General features: G+C 38.2%; 1 pseudogene; it reads right to left on the bottom strand.

Moving 5' to 3' along the window:
• Window positions 1-2,670: 2,670 nt before the first annotated feature.
• Window positions 2,671-4,453, bottom strand: LOC143585732 (G-type lectin S-receptor-like serine/threonine-protein kinase SD2-5 pseudogene; annotated as a pseudogene).
• Window positions 4,454-21,053: the final 16,600 nt, after the last annotated feature.

Raw genomic sequence — 21,053 nt, 5'->3', positions numbered from 1 at the left:
CACTGTATTCGTTTACAATCTGATTTGCTCAGTTACTGTATGGAGTTCGATTACCTTCGGATTTCAATCACAATCCATATAATCGATCACGTCTGGTTCGATTACTTTCTATAGTCGATTACAATCCATGTTTAGTCTTCAGATCTTAAGGAATTGTAATCGAATACAATTGTAATCGACTAAGGGATGGATTGGTGAACTGAAATCGGCAGCAGATGCATTAAGTTAATTGTAATCGAGTCTACAGGGTCTTAAGGTGTAAGCTGCAATTGTAATCGAGTTACAGGATTCTTAAATTCTATTCGAGTTTTTACAGGTTTTGTGTGTTCAGTTTGTAATCGAGTTGACTGTTTTCAAATTGTAATCGAGTCATTGGGTTTGAGAATGTAATCGAGTTCAATAATTTTATTTGTAATCGAGTTCCTTTGTGTTCGAGTTTACTGTTTTGTATTCGAGTCCATGAGTAATCGAGTCTGTTAGTTTGTATTCGAGTCACTGCTTTCAATTGTAATCGAGTCTGTCTATTTTTATTTGTGATTGAGTTATTGGATCTGAATGTAATCGAGTCTGAGTTTTATGGTTTTAACTTGTAATCGATTTCTTTGGTTTCAATTGTAATCGAGTCCCTGTTATTGTATTCGAATTCACTGTAGTTTTGTATTCGAGTTCACTAAGTTTCAGTGTAATCGAGTTGATGTGTTCTCGAGTCCCTGTGTTTAACTGTGTATTGTATTCGAGTCTGTGAATCTGTTTCATTGTATTCGAGTCTGTGATTTAAGCTTGTAATCGAGTTGAATGGTTTTCTCAAATGTAATCGTTTTCCAATAAATTATGCAGTCAAGTTTCCTGTTTTAAAGGTGTGATCTCTATTGATTTTGAAAAGAGATTTGATTATGTTTTGGACAGTTTGAGATTGGTCTTAAATGTGGAGTTTATATGAAAGTTTGACCAAGTATAATGTGTTCCAAATGAACTCATTTGATTTTTGATTACATTTGGTAATGAAGTGATAACTCGGTTAATTTTTTTTAGGTTGATCTTAAATATTGTGGACTGTGTATTCGAAGATCTTGTGAAAATTGGCTAAGTATAATGTAGTCTATTTCATTGGAATGTGTATGGGTTTATATGAAAGTTTATTCAAGTAAAAATTAATCTTAACTATTTAAATGGCCTTGTGAAAATTCTAAGTTTAAAGTAATCTAATTCACTTGTTTTCAAATATTATGATCTTCAAAATGATAAGTAATTTGTAATTAAAAGGGGTTGTATTCAAATGCTTTGAATAAAATACTTTTAACTTAGAATTTGTCTTCAAAATTCATCTCATTAGAATACTTTATACTTAGACATTTTTCAATCAATTAGAATACTTTATACTTGAAAAATTTTCTAGTCTTGAGTCATTTTTGTAAATAATTTTTGTTAATCAAGTCCCTTCTTTGCAACAAGGTGGTGGTGATAATGGTGATGAGGATGAGGATGAAGGGAACGATGATGATGATCACGAGCACAATAGTTATGATTAATCTCGTGATGGTGAAAACGATGATGGGAATGGTGGTGGTAGTGGTGATGCAACCGGAAATAAGACGGCTGATGCTGAGCCGTCAAAAGAGGCTGAGAAAACGAGGGAAACGGAAGCTGCGGTGGAGGCCGAGGTCGCCTTCTTACTTAACGTTTGTTCTTTTGCAGGTACCGTTCCTTCAGTTCCAAAAGCCAGTGGAAGAAAATAAAGATGATGATGACGACATCAACTATTCTTCCGAACCCGACACACCACCAATTGGGAGAATGTTGAGCCAGCCGTTGACAAGTATGTTGTCGCTCATGTTGCTGCTTCTGCTAGAAGTTGGTCTAGAAGAGGAATCAAATACTACAGCATGAGCATATTGGAAGCATGCAAGAAAGGTCAAAGCCAACAACAAATTCGGTGATGTCATCATGCATTGCACTCGCAGCCACGAGCTCACGTTCTTTGATGAGCACGAACTGGCAGCTCTTGGACTCCGTGACATGAGGAAACTTGTAGAGTCGCCCCTTTGCACAGTTGAAGATGCCCGTCGTGACAACACGGACGCCATCGTTGGAAAGTTCAACAAGTTTGTCAGATTTCTTGTTGAAAAGCAACCTTTTGAAGAAGATCCAGATGGTGTATTTGACTACGAGTCCGAATGCGAGTGGTGAGAAAGAAATAAGACAAATACCAAAAGACTAGAGGGAGATTGTAAGGCCCGGTTTTGTTATTAAGTCTTTCGTATTTGTATTAGTCTAGTTTTCGTTTATGTTCGTTTACGCTTATATGTATTGGGCCCGAGGCCTTGTGTATTTGGTGCCTATTGGGCTTGTTATTAATGAAATGGTGTATGAAATACCCACACTATATAATGTGTGTGTATGGAATACACCACACAACTCTTGCATTTTCATTTTTCATCTAAGTAACTAAACTCTCTCAACTCCTTTACCCTTCTTCTTATTTTCGGCTCCCTTTACCTACATACAAGATCCGAGATCTCGGTCCAACTAGTTGTTTCCGCCAACTAGTTGTGAGGTTGATCCAAGAACAACTAGTATCTTAGTTTGTTTTGTTGTTTGATCTGGTTTCGGGACCTACAACAAAGAATCTAAAAGTGATCCACAAGAACCTCATGGCTACTTATCTTGGCCCTATGATAACAAGCATGTGAAATATTTCTCGTCTCCAACTTTTGTTTCTTGAATATTTATTTCCTGAATTCCTAGATCTGGGAATTTGTAATCTAAGTTCGATTCAACAGTCATTCCTCCTTGCAACACCTTAACCACCGAGGACATTGAAGGTCTTTGCTTAAAATTTGTTTGTAAACACCACGAAACCACTTTCATCATCTCCACTACTTCAGTTTTGTGTACCCGCATATCTTCGCAGTGTGTGTCCACCATATCTAACAATGTTCCTTGCCCCCACCATTTCTCGAATATTTTCCTGCCACATAAGATCTCCAAAAGAACAATCCCAAAGCTATATACATCCAACTTTTTAGTGATGATTGAGCTCAGCCATTCTAGAGCGATATAGCCAGGTGTTCCTTTTATGGTACTCATCACTTCAATTTGAGTTTTGTCGATGAGCTTAGATAACCCAAAGTCAGATACTTTGACATTGAAATTGTTGTCTAGAAGTATGTTTTGCGGCTTAATATCAAGATGCACAATTTTTTGCCTACATTCTTCATGGAGATATGCAAAACCTTTGGCTATATCAAGAATAATATTCTTTCTCTGTTCCCATTCGAGTATGTGCTCCCGAACACCATGGTAAATCCACCGATCTAATGACCCATTGCTCATGAAGTCATACACAAGAAGTCTTCGTGATTTCCATGTACAATATCCTCTAAGTCTAACCAAATTCACATGGTGAATGCTACCAATTGATTGAACCTCAGCTAGGAATGATTTATCAATGTGTGTGAGAATTTCAAGACCTTTTACTGCAATACTGGTGCGATCTCCTAGAGTCCCTTCGAAAACTGATCCATATCCTCCTTCACCAAGTTTTTTAATAAAATTCTCTGCTGCGGTTTTCTGTTTTATTATAAGAAAACCGATTTGGCATTCCTGAAACTTGATCTAAATAATCTTCCTCCTTTTTGAGCATCCCTTTTTCGCTTGTGGACTACGTGCATAATAACCCCAATGGCCACAACAAGCAAAAGTGTAAAACCCCCAATCCTAGATCGTATAATTGTTGCAAAATGATGTGATCTAACAATATGGACTTTTATGAATGTTAAAGCAATAATATCATGTGGGTTAAGAGTCCTCATTGTAAATATCTCTGACTGTTGAAAAACCATTTTCCACTTGAAGCATTTGATTGATATTGAAAAAAAAAGCTGCTTTGCATGAGCAATGTTTAGACATGCTTGCTTGCAAGTCTCCATACTCACCCCCTCACCCCCTCCATTTCGGCATTAGAGGTTAAGTATTTTACATTCTCAAGCGTAATAAAACCTTGATCTTTTGTAGAATTACATGTGAGTGGAGTAATTTCTGAGCAACCCCGATTTGGTTTGCGATCATTGACTCTCCTAAAATATTCTTTGTTGGGACAACTACATTGTTCATCAGTCGAGCATATGGAATTTCTTCCACAAATCAAGGGATAACTACACTCATCAAGCATATTTTCAGTAAGATCGGTTACCCTTGTCAATACTTCAAAATTCCATTCATGCACTTTCAAATGCCCATTTCTCTTTAGTTTCAAATACTGAGTTGATGATGTTGGAGGTATGCCAATCACACCATCCGGATCACTTGGCTCGAAAGAATTTATGAAGAATGACAAACTCCCATTCAAGAACCTTCGGTATCCTCTTCTCTTCTTTCTATCGTTGCCATTAACCAACCAGCTGTACGTAATAGACTTGAGGTGGGTTTGATTCAACATAAGCAAACAAACCATTATTTGTGACTTGAAGAGAATGCATGTCCTTGTGAAGCAAAGAATTGGTTACACTAAATATCAATTTTTGATCTGTAAACAACTTTTGACCATGTAACAAAGAGTTTGTTGGGTAATCAAAAGATTGCCAAACTATCGAGTTGTTGTCATCAAACAACACCAGGGTATCAGTTAGGTTCATGCCAGCAACAGAATTTCCTATAGTGTTGGTGGTCCAAAGCTCCAAACTATGCTTCCATCTGCATCCTTTAGGACCAACTCTCCGGCCGCAGTGAAATTCAATATCGCATTCTTCTGGACAGGATAGTCTCGGTCGGCTGACCATACGGTTCTATATTGTCCAAGGGATTTGGTTATCGGAGAAAAGAATATGACAAAGATGTAAGTATTAGAAAATATTCTAGAATATATTATTAGAGTTTTAGTATTATAATGTTACCATAATTAAAAGATTGTATTTAATTATGTTTACTTGTATTTATCTCTTGTAACTCTATATATAGTTAATCAGTAATACATTACACCTTACGGGGTTTTCATTATTCTTTATGGTATCAAAGCCTAAAGGTTCTGGCTTGTTTCATTCTTTTCTTCTCATTCTCGTCCTGCCCCGGGACGTTTGTACAAACAATATATTATTTTCTTGCTACCGATCTATCTCATATTTATGCGTCTACGGGCTAAAGTAAACGACACCGCTGCAACCGGTTTTCTTCCTGTAATTGAACGAGTAGAACCCCTCTTTGGTTGGAGTTGATGCATGTGTAGCTTCTTATTTAAATTATCGATTGGTTTTAAATTGAAATTGTGTTTTATTTTTGGTTTTATCGATTGAAATTGTTTTGTTGTTCGTTAGTATTTATTTAGTTTTATTCTTCGGAAGAAACAAACTGCCGCCATGGGCCGCCAAGTCATTGCTTCGGCCGACTCAGTCATAGCTCCTGCCGTCGCAGTTGAAGCTCTTGTCATCATGCCTAGCCGCCTGACTACGGTCAAGCCGCCGCCAATTTTCTTAGATCCTATAACCGATCGAGTTCCTGCTCCACGTGACAGCCAGTCGATATCTTCACAAGCTTTGCGCTCCAGTCCGAGCGTCCGATTTCCTATCGCTCTGACTGCGGGGGAATATTAGAGAATATTCTAGAATATATTATTAGAGTTTTAGTATTATAGTGTTACCATAATTAAGAGATTGTATTTGATTATGTTTCCTTGTGTTTATCTCTTGTAACTCTATATATAGTTAATCAGTAATACATTATACCTTACGGGGTTTTCATTATTCTTTAGTAAAAGGTACAATCTTCTTCACAATAAAAGCCACAAGTGAATTGTGGTAGCTCCAGTGGCTTTTCTACGAAGAATGGGTTTGACAACCGAGTGATTAGTTGTCAATATAGCGGAAAGATTTGCCGTTGGATATGACTTGGCAGTGGGTGCCAACATGAGAATTAAAAAAATGCCAAAAAAGAAACTAGCAACCCTCATGACTGATGATGAACACTGATCAAGAGCCTATGAAGAAAAATGGAAAAAAAAATTATATATATATACTCTATATATGTTACAAGTCAATTCAGTAAAATACCCAATATGTTACATGTTCATTCAATGCTATATATGACTAATTTGAGCCAACCTTAACGTGTTGGACTGGCCACAAGTTGCAGTTTGAGCTAAGCTTACCTACCGTGTTGGACCGAAAACAAGTTTCAGTTAGAAGAACTTCATATCTAATTAATATTTCACAAACCCCAATTATAAAGTAAAATTCAACTAGTTTTTCTACAAACTTAACTCGTCCGACCGGTTGTTAAAATGGCATTTCAAATTTAGAAAATAAAAAAAATACATTAAAGTATAGCAAAGTTACACCCCAACTACGAAAATGTTTTAAAGTAATAAAAAATATGTAAATAGCTTTTATTTTTAGATTAAATAATATATAAAGAAAAATAGAAAGTTACACAAAATTACAAAAAAAGATGCATAAAATCACGAAGGTACGAAAAATATTACAAAAGTCTATAGAAGATCATAAAACTCAACGCACCTATTTATTAATGAAAAATTAGATTTTAATAATCTTATTTTTGAAATTGACCGATAATAATCCCGTATTCCCGTCTGAGAATCTCCTTGTCATCAGTCTCACTTTTTACATTATTTTTTTTCATTTGACCTCCGTTAAAAAAAAGCCTTAACGGAGTTAAGTTTTTATTCAAATTTCAAGTTAATGCGTTAGGGCTTTTGATGGAAGAATGATACTAGTCACTTAGTGTAAATTTTACTTTGAAACTGTGCTCCAAACGATGAAATGGTGCTTCAATTCAGGAGTTTGAACTTCCGGTTAACAAAAATCAAGATTGTCTTAAGTAAAGTTGACTGATGACTGGTTTGAGCCCCAAACTTATATTAAAACATTAGGTTGATTGAACTTAACTGTACATAAGACAATCTTGGGACAAAACCCACATCTCCATGTGGATTCCATAGCTTATAATTACAAGTTATAATCCATAATAGTTGTTGGAATATCAAAAACCCTAATCACGATCTTGTTAAAGATCTCGTTAGTTGATTTATTAAAGATAAGTTAAACTGTAAATAGAAAATAAAAAAGTTATAAGAAACGATGTGATACGTCGCTTGTTGAAACGTTGCGACGGTAAGTTCGTAACCGTTGGAGGGTATAAATACCACCATTGTAATCATCCGTTCAAAACAAATCAATAATACATAATCGTTCATATTCAATTTTGTTCATTTATTTTCATTTGATTATGTCAATTCTGTTAATCAATTGATCTAAGTGCCATCAAACAGAAAGTAAAATAAACTCCCAACAAACTATATTACCATCAGTTAAAGTTAAATGACCCAGAGGCTACTATTTCATGTTCCTATTATATGCCTTATTCCAACGATAGTAACCAACTCAACATCTTTGGTTTGTAGAAGAACACAAATACTAGTTGGACATGTAAAAATAGATAACTGCTGATTGATCATAGATGCAGCGCCTCCCCATTAGAACATCAAATAAAAAACAAGGGATGAATATATACCATGTCTAAAGGAACAAAAAAAAAACATTAAAAGGACAGCACGAATTTGATTCACAAGAACCTCATTGCTATTTATCTTGGCCCCGAGAGTAGAGATGATGATGACAAGAGTGTGACATCTTTCTCTTCTCTAACTGCTGGTTCCTGTATTCTTGGAACTGTGAAATTGTAATCGAAGTTCGATTCGCCATCCATTCCTCCTTCTAACACCTTAACCACCGACGACATTGAAGGCCTTCTCTTAAATTTTGTTTGTAAACACCATGCCGCCACATTCATCAAAAATTTAGTAGAGAGTCGTAGAGAGTGTTAAATGAGCAACACTTGTGGGCTAAAGGGTGGTTCGGTTTGATCTCAAAGGGGTGGTTTGGAGGAGATCATAACTAAAGGGACTTAAAAGAAAACTAAGTCATACTTGGTGGCTAAGTTTCCTTAATGGATAAGTCTTTTTAGTATACATAATGGATAAGACTTTTTAGTATGAATAACTCTTGTTAATATCCATAATGGATAAGTCTTTTTATGGATAAGTCTAGCTAATAGATAAGTTTCCTTATTTCAATATGATAAGGATAAGGATAAGGATTGGCTAGATAAGTTTCCTTACTTCTTAAATATAAGTTTGTCTTATGTCTCTTTTCTTGTTTTCACATAATAAGAAAGCGCTCGTGTGTTTGAGCAAATATTGTTCGATCGTGTATTGGGTCTTGGATTTGTTTACTGTTTCACTTGTTTAAAACGTAACAAGTGGTATCAGAGCAAGCGGTTTGAAGATCGGGGCAACCTCCGCCGATGAGTGTGTCCGTCGGTGGAGGGCACTCGTGAACAAAGGCTTGGGTCGTAACCAGGAAATTAACAACAGCAGTAGACGGTGAGTTGTTTCGAGTCAGACCGTCGTGCGGGATCATGCTGTTTGAGACGACAGGAATTTCCGGTAAAGTAGGTCCATTGTTGTTAGAGGAGCATGTGGCAAATGGATGTGAGCAACGCTTTTCTGTATGGAAACCTTGATCATGTAATTTACATGGATCAACCGAAAGGTTTTGAGAACAAAGAGCGCCCGGGTTATGTTTGCAAATTGAAGAAGGCGTTATACGGCCTAAAACAGTCACCATGGGCATGGTTTGGGAAAATAGGAGAGTTCCTAGAACACAATGGTTTCGTGTCTACCGTAGCCGATACTAGCCTATTTGTTCGGACCGAAGAAGACAAGGTGGCGATTGTCCTAGTGTATGTTAACGACTTGATTATCACGGGAAACTTAATTACCGTGATTGATCAGTTAAAAGAAAATTTGTGTACCCGGTTTCACATGAAAGACTTGGGAAGGTTAAGTCATTTTCTCGGATTGGAGTTAAAGTATGAACCGAATGGGGTTGTGTTACACCAACACAAGTATTCGGTTGAACTTTTAAGTAGGTTTGGCATGACGAGTTGCAAACCGGCGATTACTCCAATGGAAACCAATTTACAACTTCGAGCGGATGAAGGAAAGGAGTTGACGGATACAACTATGTATCAGAAATTGGTGGGAAATCTTATTTACTTAACACTTACTAGACCGGATATAGCATATGCGGTAGGAGTGTTAAGTCGGTTCATGCATAATCCGAAGAAACCGCATCTTGATGCTGTTAGAAGGGTGTTACGGTACGTTAAAGGAACACCTAGCTTTGGAGTCATGTTTAAGAGGGAGTCAAGAATCGAATTGGTCATGTATTGCGATGCTGACTATGCCCGAGACTTGACTACCAGTCAGGAGCTGTCGCGTGGAGCAGCAAAAGGCAACCAACAGTTTCGTTATCCACAACCGAAGTCAAGTATAGAGCAGCAGCAATAGCTGCTCAAGAGTGTGTGTGGTTGGTACAATTGTTGAAGGAATTAAATCAAAATGTCAGCCCGAGTGTGAAAATTTATTGTGATAATATATCATCAATAATGCTAGCCGAGAATCCCACGTTTCATGCAAGAACGAAACACATAGAAGTTCACTATCACTTCATTAGAGAGAAGGTACTCAAGGGTGAAATCGAGTTGGAGTATGTTGATACAAATGATCAAGAAGCCGATATGTTCACTAAACCGTTGACTAATGTGAAGATGGTGAAGTTTTGCAATGATCTTGGGATGACGAACGCAAGTGTTGAGAGGGAGTGTTAAATGAGCAACACTTGTGGGCTAAAAGGTGGTTCGGTTTGATCTCAAAGGGGTGGTTTGGAGGAGATAACTAAAAGAAAACTAAGTCATACTTGGTGGCTAAGTTTCCTTAATGGATAAGTCTTTTTAGTATCCATAATGGATAAGACTTTTTAGTATGGATAAGTCTTGCTAATATCCATAATGGATAAGTCTAGCTAGTAGATAAGTTTCCTTATTTCAATATGACAAGGATAAGGATAAGGATTGGCTAGATAAGTTCCCTTACTTCTTAAGTTTTTGTTTGCCTATATAAGGCTTCCATGGTTTAGTTGTAAAATATATCAAGTGTGTCTTGTATTAAATATAAGTTTGTCTTAAATCTCTTTTCTTGTTTTCACATAATAAGAAAACGCTCGTGTGTTTGAGAAAATATTTTTCGATCGTGTATTGGGTCTTGGATTTGTTTACTGTTTCACTTGTTTAAAACGTAACAGAGAGTTCTACAAATCTCTTGTCTGTGTTCTTGATTCACTTGCTCAAAATTTAACAAGTGGTATCAGAGCCTAGGGCTCGTACCGGGAAACGGTTTAAATATCGGGGCAGCCTCCACCTGCGGGTGTGTCCGTGAGTCCGTCGGTGGAGGGCATGCGTGAAAGATTGGCTTCTGCCGCAACCAGAAAACTTAACAGCAGTAGACGAAGACCGGTGCGATGTTTCGTTCAACCGTTGTGTAACATCCCGAAATTTCTAAGAATAATATTATATATATTATTTATTTATGAAGGGGAACATTTGCTTGAATTGGTAGAGAAATAGTAAAATAACAAAGATGGTTCAAGTGGGCTAGTTAGATGAAATTAAATATGGACCAAGAAGGAAAGATGTGCCTTAGGTCCATGGGCTTAAGGGAGTATAAATACCCCTTAAACCCTAATCCTTTCCATTTTTATCTCTACACCATAGCCTACACCTTGGAAAGCACACACAAACCTTATCCTATAACCCGAGCCAAGATCCGAAGACGAGAACCCGAGCTTGTTGGTGCTAGATCGTCATGACGAACCAAAGCAACATCAAAGACCAGCTCGTGTTCGTAGTTAGACTCGTTTACGGTACGTTTATATCGAGAACTTGTTCGTTAAGGTTCGGATTTAGTCTAGAAATGATAGATCTGTGTTAGTATGGTAAAAACGAATCCAACAAAGCTAAACTTATGGAAATTGATTACAGTTTGATAGGTTAATTGTTAGTATGAAGAAACCCGTATGTAGATGCATAAATCGCACCCTTTAAACGTAAATGTTTGGCCGATTTGATGATTGGGTTTGTAGGCGCTGGTCAGACGATTCCATTGATAAAAAAATCATGACGTTTCGTTAAGAAACGAAGATTTAATTGCAAATCTAAGTTCTGTTGACTGTGGGTGTTCTTGACGATTTTGAATTTGACCCTTGAGTCAAAGTCTGGATAAGAATTGTTGATGATTCGTTAAGGTTGGGTGATTTGTTACGCGGTCATAACGAATGGGACTCATTCGTGTGACTTGATAACGAATCAGCCCTTAATTCGTTAAATACCCATTCGTTCTGTCAAGGTAACGAATTAGCTACTGGTTCGTTATGTTCAAGTAATGAATCAGATGAAGATAAGGCAACGAATCAGTTAGCGAATCAGACTCAATTCGTTATAATGGAGATAGCGAACTAGGCCATTCGTTATAGCGAATGAAGGAGGATTTTGTAACGAATTAGACTTTGAAATAATTACAGAAGTGGCCCCTGGACTTGTGAAAGAATGAGATAATTACATAATAGCCCTTGGACTTTGATAATTTATGAAAGATTCCTTTAAAGGTTAATGAGTAACGATTAACTAACCGGGTAATGATTCAATGAAGTAAAACCGGCTTAGACGAGTAAGACTAATTAAGTAGTATTGAGAATGGCTAGAGTAGTATTTGATATTCCACTATTAAACAGTTAGACGCGCACGGCTCGAGAAGGAATAACCAGTAGCAGAAGAAGTAACCGAGTTCAGGTGAGTTTCTAGCCCCATTCTTTGTTATGTTTTCAGGGTTGTGTGCATACTCGATGTGATTAGTTAATACACTTACCTTAAGTGGTAAGTGTATGCTATATATGTGATGTGATAAATATGAATGATTGCTTGTCGGTACGTGAACGATCTTCGGATATTGCGCGTACTGTCAGGTTATAAATAAAGATAAGAATGTTATATGTAACGTATAGATGATGTATGACCGTGATAGATGAATGCTTGTCGGGGCGTGAACGGTCTTCGAATATTGCACGTATCGACAAGTAGTATGATTGTTAAATGAATGACGTGAAGAACGCCTAGAGTGTTCTTATGCTACGATGTGATTATTGTATATGCAAATAAGTGTATGCAGGTACAGGAATGGCAAATGACTTCTATATCTGACTTAGTAAGTTAGGATGGCAAATCCCTCTAACTTCCGTTGGACATAGACTTGGCATGTGATGGCGTAGTTAAGGACGGCGGGACTTATACGAGTTATATACGATAGATGAGAACGTAGTTGAGGACTGTGGACCTTATACGTGTTTATGAAATAGGATTCAGCATAGGAAAGGACTGCGGGCCTTATACCTGTTGTAATTGCGTTGTGATAGCATAGGGGAGGACAGCGGACCTCTTACGTGCTAAGAAATAGGTTGTAACACAGGGAAGGACTACGGACCTTGCACTTGTTGTTAATATAGGATGGTACAGGGAAGGACTGCGGACTTTGTACGTACCATAAATTGTGAACATAGGTTAGGACGGCGGACCTTTTTCGTGTTCACGACCCTGAGTATAGGTATAGACGGCGGACTATGAACATACTCTCGGTGGATTGAGGTAGGTAGTAGTAAGTATGTATGTAGAATAGAAGATTAACTGGTTAAGTATGAATATGTATCTTCGGATACATAAGTATGTATGATATGTGTATGTATTGTATGTTACCTGATTAACTAGAACTCACTCAGCGTAGCTGACTTTTAGTATGCACGCAGGTATATATGTTTATCGTGATGACATGAGGATGGCACATGGCATGGATTGAACGGCTGGCATATGAGGATAGAAGAAACGATGTTTTAACTATGATGTTTTATTTTATGGTTTTAAAGAAAATATTAAATGTTTTGTAACGAATGATTAATGTTTTATATTCCGTGAAAGTTTTAATTAACTCTGATTTATAAGAACTGTGTTTATGAGTAAATCCAACACTAAAAGTAGGGCTACCGGTAACGGGGCCTTACAAGTTGGTATCAGAGCAAAGTTCGAGAGATTTAAGCATCCTATATGCTTAGACTCGAACAGAGAATGGGATTTAAGTAAGAAAAGAAAGAAGATGCCAGTTCGAGATAGCCATGTGTCACTCAAGCAAGCTCAGTAAGGGTAAAGTGTATGGTTAAATATGTATGTTAATGTTAAGCTTAATTGCTAAATAAAGGACATGTGAATGTTAGGGATAGGGTTAATTGATTGTTGATTGATTAACTGTTTAGAGTAGAACCAGCACAAATAGACTCATAAGAGGAAGTGTATAGGACACGGAAAGTAACATGATCAGCTAATCACAGCTGGCCACTGTTATTACCTGTTAGCCTTACTATCCTTGTACTAAATAGTTCCTTGGGTGATGACGTCTGTGTTTTCCTTTCCAGAATACGATGGCTGGATCTAGGGCAGTTGTTGGAGCGGGAGGTCGCACTGGAAGTCGTGGTAGGCCACGTGTGGTCCGACGACCTTCTGTGGAGGCGGCTTCTGTCACGGGAGAAGAAGGAAGTGCAACTGGAGAAAACCTTAATAACAATGAAGGGTTTCAACTCGATCCCTTAATTCAAGCAGCTATCGTTCACGCTGTAGCAGCTGCTGCGAAGAACTGGAATCCCGATAAGTCTGCTGGAGGCCGAGAAGGAACCGCTGAGAGAGCGGAAGGTGATGGTAGGAAGGATGACGAAGTAGAAAGGGAGGCTTCGAGTGTTGTAAGGTCTGTGAAAGTGGATGATAGGAAGAGGGGCCGAGGTGGTTGCAACTAAAAGTCCTTCAAAGGATATGACCCGCCAGAGCTAACTGGTTTAGGAGACGCCATCGCTACCCTCCAATGGATAACCGCTATGGACAAGATTATCCGTATTAGCGAGTGACGTCCCGACCAAGCTGTGGGTTATGCTACCCAATCATTCGGTGATGAAGCAATGTACTGGTGGGAGACAGTCTAACAGAGGAAGGGTCCAGAGGAGATCGAGGCGATGAAGTGGTAAGATCTGAAAAAGTTGGTGATGAAGAGGTTCTGTGCTGATGCCGAAGTTGAAAGGGCGGAGATGAAGTTCCTGAATTTGAAGGCCGGTGAGATGACGCATCGTGAGTATACCACCGAATTCAACTGACTGTCTAGGTTGGTTCTTGATATGGTGGACACTGAGGCTAAGAGAATCAAATGTTATGTGAGGGGAATGCCACAAAAAGTCCGCACGATAGTCAGGGCAAATAAACCTGCTACTTTTGATTCTGCTGTCGAACTTGCAGAAGTGGTTTATGATGACTTGGCTGTGGACGATGTGGTGGTGGTGGAGGAAAAGAAGGAGAAGAAATGGGCTACTCCTGCTAAGCGGTCTGGCGATGTGATGACAACAACTAATGAGAGAAAGGCTAAGGTTGGAAACAAGGATGCATGTGAGACGTGTGGGCAAGTGCACCGGGGGGAATGCAAGACTGGGATAGACAGGTGCTATCGGTGTGGAAAAAGTAGGCATTACTCTCGAGAATGCCCTGACCGTCCGAAATGCTTCAAATGCGGAAAAGTTGATCACATGGCAAGGGATTGCAAGGAACCAAAGGCGGGAGGTGCGAAAGGGAAAAGATTTAGGAAAAACTGCATAGAGGAGCACCGAATGAAGGAATAATTGCTTATGCAATGGTTTTATGAGTTTTAATTACGTTTTCTTAAGAACTTGTTTTGTGTTAAGGTTTGAATTTTATGCTTATCTATGATGTGAAATATATTGAGTTTGGTTGTGAATGGTTATTTGTGTTATGATAAAATGTCGCCTTAGACGATAGTGTTAAATAGTACGATACAAGGTCCCTTGTAAGGACAAGACGAGACTTGGTACATCGAGAGCCTCATGGATAAGCTACCTTAATAGCTAAAACGCATGAACAACGCTCGGTGACTACAAGTCGGGAGTACGAAAGATAACCCAGAAGGCAGAGATGATTCAATAATGTGCGTGAATATAAAAAAGAGTGTTCCTTTTACGAGGAATAAGCTAGGTTTCGGGGACGAAACCTCTTTAAGGAGGGAAGACTTGTAACATCCCGAAATTTCTAAGAATAATATTATAAATATTATTTATTTATGAAGGGGAACGTTTGCTTGAATTGGTAGAGAAATAGTAAAATAACAAAGATGGTTCAAGTGGGCTAGTTAGATGAAATTAAATATGGACCAAGAAGGAAAGATGTGCCTTAGGTCCATGGGCTTAAGGGAGTATAAATACCCCTTAAACCCTAATCCTTTCCATTTTTATCTCTACACCATAGCCTACACCTTGGAAAGCACACACAAACCTTATCCTATAACCCGAGCCAAGATCCGAAGACGAGAACCCGAGCTTGTTGGTGCTAGATCGTCGTGACGAACCAAAGCAACATCAAAGACCAGCTCGTGTTCGTAGTTAGACTCGTTTACGGTACGTTTATATCGAGAACTTGTTTGTTAAGGTTCGGATTTAGTCTAGAAATGATAGATCTGTGTTAGTATGGTAAAAACAAATCCAACAAAGATAAACTTATGGAAATTGATTACAGTTTGATAGGTTAATTGTTAGTATGAAGAAACCCGTATGTAGATGCATAAATCGTACCCTTTAAATGTAAATGTTTGGCCGATTTGATGATTGGGGTTTGTAGGTGCTGTTCAGACGATTCCATTGATACCAAAATCATGACGTTTTGTTAAGAAACGAAGATTTAATTGCAAATCTAAGTTCTGTTGACTGTGGGTGTTCTTGACTATTTTGACTTTGACCCTTGAGTCAAAGTCTGGATAAGAACTGTTGATGATTCGTTAAGTTTGGGTGATTCGTTACGCGGTCATAACGAATGGGACTCATTCGTGTGACTTGATAACGAATCAGCCCTTAATTCGTTAAATGCCCATTCGTTCTGTCAAGGTAATGAATTAGCTACCGGTTCGTTATGTTCAAGTAACGAATCATATGAAGATAAGGCAACGAATCAGTTAGCGAATCAGACTCAATTTGTTATAATTGAGATAACGAACTAGGCCATTCGTTATAGCGAATGAAGGAGGATTTTGTAACGAATTAGACTTTGAAATAATTACAGAAGTGGCCCCTGGACTTTTGAAAGAATGAGATAGTTACATAATAACCCTTGGACTTTGATAATTTATGAAAGATTCCTTTAAAGGTTAATGAGTAACGATTAACTAACCGGGTAATGATTCAATGAAGTAAAACCTGCTTAGACGAGTAAGACTAATTAAGTAGCATTGAGAATGGCTAGAGTAGTATTTGATATTCCACTATTAAACAGTTAGACGCGCACGGCTCGAGAAGGAATAACCAGTAGCAGAAGAAGTAACCGAGTTCAGGTGAGTTTCTAGCCCCATTCCTTGTTATGTTTTCGGGGCTGTGTGCATACTCGATGTGATTAGTTAATACACTTACCTTAAGTGGTAAGCGTATGCTATATATGATATGTGATAGATATGAATGATTGTTTGTCGGTACATGAACGATCTTCGGATATTGCGCGTACTGTCAGGTTATAGATAAAGATATGAATGTTATATGTAACGTATAGATGATGTATGATCGTGATAGATGAATGCTTGTCGGGGCGTGAACGGTCTTCGGATATTGCACGTATCGACAAGGAGTATGATTGTTAAATGAATGACGTGAAGAACGCCTAGAGTGTTCTTATGCTACGATGTGATTATTGTATATGCAAATAAGTGTATGCAGGTACAGGAATGGCAAATGACTTCTATATCTGACTTAGTAAGTTAGGATGGCAAATCCCTCTAACTTCCGTTGGACATAGACTTGGCATGTGATGGCGTAGTTAAGGACGGCGGGCCTTATACGAGTTATATACGATAGATGAGAACGTAGTTAAGGACTGTGGACCTTATACGTGTTTATGAAATAGGATTCAGCATAGGAAAGGACTGCGGGCCTTATACCTGTTGTAATTGCGTTGTGATAGCATAGGGAGGACTGCGGACCTCTTACGTGCTAGAAAATAGGTTGTAACACAGGGAAGGACTGTGGACCTTGCACTTGTTGTTAATATAGGATGGTACCGGGAAGGACTGCGGACTTTGTACGTACCATAAATTGTGAACATAGGTTAGGACGGCGGACCTTTTTCGTGTTCACGACCCTGAGTATAGGTATAGACGGCGGACTATGAACATACTCTCGGTGGATTGAGGTAGGTAGTAGTAAGTATGTATGTAGAATAGAAGATTAACTGGTTAAGTATGAATATGTATCTTCGGATACATAAGTATGTATGATATGTGTATGTATTGTATGTTACCTGATTAACTAGAACTCACTCAGCGTAGCTGACTTTTAGTATGCACGCAGGTATATATGTTTATCGTGATGGCATGAGGATGGCACATGGCATAGATTGAACGGCTGACATCTAAAGATAGAAGAAACGATGTTTTAACTATGATGTTTTATGTTATGGTTTTAAAGAAAAGATTAAATGTTTTGTAACGAATGATTAATGTTTTAAATTCCGCGAAAGTTTTAATTAACTCTGATTTATAAGAACTGTGTTTATGAGTAAATCCAACACCAAAAGTAGGGATACCGGTAACGGGGCCTTACAAGTTGGTATCAGAGCAAAGTTCGAGAGATTTAAGCATCTTATATGCTTAGACTCGAACAGAGAATGGGATTTAAGTAAGAAAAGAAAGAAGATGCCAGTTCGAGATAGCCATGTGTCACTCAAGCAAGCTCAGTAAGGGTAAAGTGTATGGTTAAATATGTATGTTAATGTTAAGCTTAATTGCTAAATAAAGGACATGTGAATGTTAGGGATAGGGTTAATTGATTGTTGATTGATTAACTGTTTAGAGTAGAACCAGCACAAATAGACTCATAAGAGGAAGTGTATAGGACACGGAAAGTAACTTGATCAGCTGGCCACTGTTATTACCTGTTAGCCTTACTATCCTTGTACTAAATAGTTCCTTGGGCGATGACGTTTGTAGGTAGTTACGGTTCCTTTCCAGCTAATCTCATCGTCATACATACGCCTGATCAGACTCGGGTACCACTCCTAGCTAATGTCATCGTCGTACAAGCCCCCAGATAGGCGATGCCTCTTCGGTGTAGGGGCTTCTAGTTCCGGGGCTACTCGGGGTGGCGATGAGGTAGGTAGTTGCGGTTCCTTTCCATGGGCATGAGTCACCTGGTCGGATGATGATGATGATGGTGGCGTCGACATCCCTATAGGATAAGTCGTGTATGCGCGCGTATGAGTGAATAGGGTAAAGAGATAAAGATAACGAAAGTCTAAATATAATATATATATATATATATATATGCAGTGCGTAAAAATTATAACTAATGGGTCGTTGCGGTTATAGTCTAGTATGCATGCAATTTCTAGTTCGCTATAACCAATGGCTTTGATACCAGTCTGTCACACCCTCAAAATCCACTAACGGAGTTTTACCGTCAGAGGGTATGAACTAACATGATCGGAATCATTAGTTATAATCAAACACCATATTCTAAGTTTAAAACCATGAACATTAAAGTTTAAACAAGTGCGGAAACGTAAATCATAAACCAAGTGTTGAGTCGCGCAGGACGACCTAAAACCCAATTAATAAACGTTTAAAAAAAACAAGTTTTCAAAACGATAGTGTTCAATGAATGCATGTTCCTATACCGAGCGCCCGCCTCGGCTACCTGAGAATAACATATTAAAAGTGTCAACACAGGGTTGGTGAGTTCACATAAAAATATAAGAAAATGTTTGCGTTTAAGTGTTTGCGTTTGCGTTACCAGATAATGTTAAGTCATTTATATATCAATAGGTAGCTAGCCTATAAAACAAGCATTACTAAGTTTTCGACACCGAAGCTTACTGTTTATCAATTGCCTTGCCACCATGTCTACCACGACCATGGAAATGTGTTAGCCAAGATTACACCCACTCGACCTACAGTCGAGTTTAGAGTTGGGTGGGGTTTGTCAGACCCATTAGTACTACTCAACAGTGACTCGCTATTATACAATATTAACCGGTCCGATGTTATGAAAGACTTTAGTTGGTTTGTTTGCCACTTAGCCTTACAAGTGATATATAAAACTAAACAAAAATCTACAGCGTTGGAATATGTTATCTCCCCCAAATAAAAAGCGTTTAAAAAGAGTAAAGCGGGGACGTGAAACTCACTGTTTGCGAAGAATTCTAAAACAAATCCGAGAGATGCGCGTCACAGAAAATCCTCACTAGTGCTCTAAAACAAAAATGAGATTTTCTAAGTATTTAAACCATTATTGAGTCTCTAGACTCGGCACACAATACCTATGCATGAGATACGTTTCGTGTTTCGTTTGTGAATTATGTGTGACTCGATAAACACATTGGTGACACGTTATATGTGTATACAACTACTTAAGCATAAAATACTAACATTGTACATTACTAGTAAATTATCTCCCCACATGGGCAATTTAGTCAAAACTTGGCAATTATCTATTAACAAACATGTTTCATGTATTTTCACATAGTTCAGCAGCTAGTTTTATCAAGACAGATTTCTACTTGAAAGATTACTCTATTCAACAGATCATAATATATTAATTAATTCACCAAAAATCGTCACAAAAGCACACATGAGTTAGGTTTCCAGAATTATTTTTATTGTATTTTTATTCCTCATAGTTTTCTCACAAAGACCAAAACATTACAGTAAACTCACAGCAGTCAAAATCGTGCGCAATAGAATGATATTTGTTATTCCTGTTAAATGGTAAATTCAATTAATTCAAGACAAATTGGGTTAGATTCTTAACTCAAAATGTTAACTTCCAGAAGTGGAACCAGCCAATTTGGTCTTGTAGTTTTTGAGATATGTTAATTTCAAAACAGCCTAACAGCAGACCTCACAATTCAGACTTGCACTTCAGTTTTGTAAAATAATAAAAGTTAACTTTTACACGTCCAAAAATTACAAACTTGGACTTTTTAGAAACTAGACTCAACCTAGTACACTGTAGTGTTAATAATTTCGACCAATTAACGCATTAACATTCAGTTACAGTCGTCTAAACATAAATTTAACAATATATCCAGTACCAGTTTACATCAAAACTCAACATAACAAAAATCTATGAATCATAATCCATGCATATAACACTCTAGATACAAGATTAACCAACCATGCATATCAATTTCACATTTTCACATAACGCGTTTAATTCATACTTCTGGTGATTTCTGACGGTTTGACGGCTTTCACGGTTTTCGGTGTTTGGTCAACCCTTCAAAAAGGTGAGGATAGTTTTTCATCATTTGGTCCTCGCGTTCCCACGTGAACTCTGGTCCACGTATCGAGTTCCAACGAACCTTAATGATTGGAATTTTGCTGTGCTTACGTGTTTTGGTTTCCCAATCCAAAACTTCGACTGGTTCTTCGATGAAGCGTAGCTGTTCATCAACTTGCAACTCGCCTAGAGGAACTGCTTGGGTTTCATCGGAAAGGCATTTCTTCAAATTGGATACATGGAATACATTATGTACACTACTGAGTTCCGTTGGTAAATACAGTCGGTATGCTAACGGACCAATGCGCTCAGTTATCCGGTAGGGGCCAACGTATCGTGGATTGAGTTTGTTTCGCCTTCCGAAGCGAACTACACATTTCCAAGGAGAGACTTTGAGTAAAACTTGGTCGTTCACTTGAAATTCAAGAGGCTTTCGGCGCTTGTCGGCGTAACTCTTTTGGCGATCTCGTGCTGCTGCCATGCGGTTTCGGATTTGAACAATCTTTTCAGAGGTTTCAAGTACTAATTTTGGACCAGTGATTTGACAATCACCCACCTCTGCCCAGCAGAGAGGTGATCGACACTTTCGTTCGTACAACGCTTCAAACGGCGCTGCTTTAATGCTTGCGTGGTAGCTGTTATTATACGAAAACTCTACCAAAGGCAAGTGAGGTTCCCAACTTTTCCCGAAATCTAACACGCATGCACGAAAACATGTCTTCCAAGGTCTGAATGGTGCGCTCACTTTGCCCATCCGTCTGAGGATGGTATGTTGTACTCATATCAAGGCGGGTGCCT

Source organism: Bidens hawaiensis, unplaced genomic scaffold, assembly GCF_021521415.1.
Source record: "Bidens hawaiensis isolate Kalapana, Puna unplaced genomic scaffold, B.hawaiensis_p1.1 tig00034153_1, whole genome shotgun sequence".
Lineage (NCBI taxonomy): Eukaryota > Viridiplantae > Streptophyta > Magnoliopsida > Asterales > Asteraceae > Bidens > Bidens hawaiensis.
Note: the sequence above shows the minus strand (reverse complement) of the source record. Positions and strands in the feature narration are given on the sequence as shown.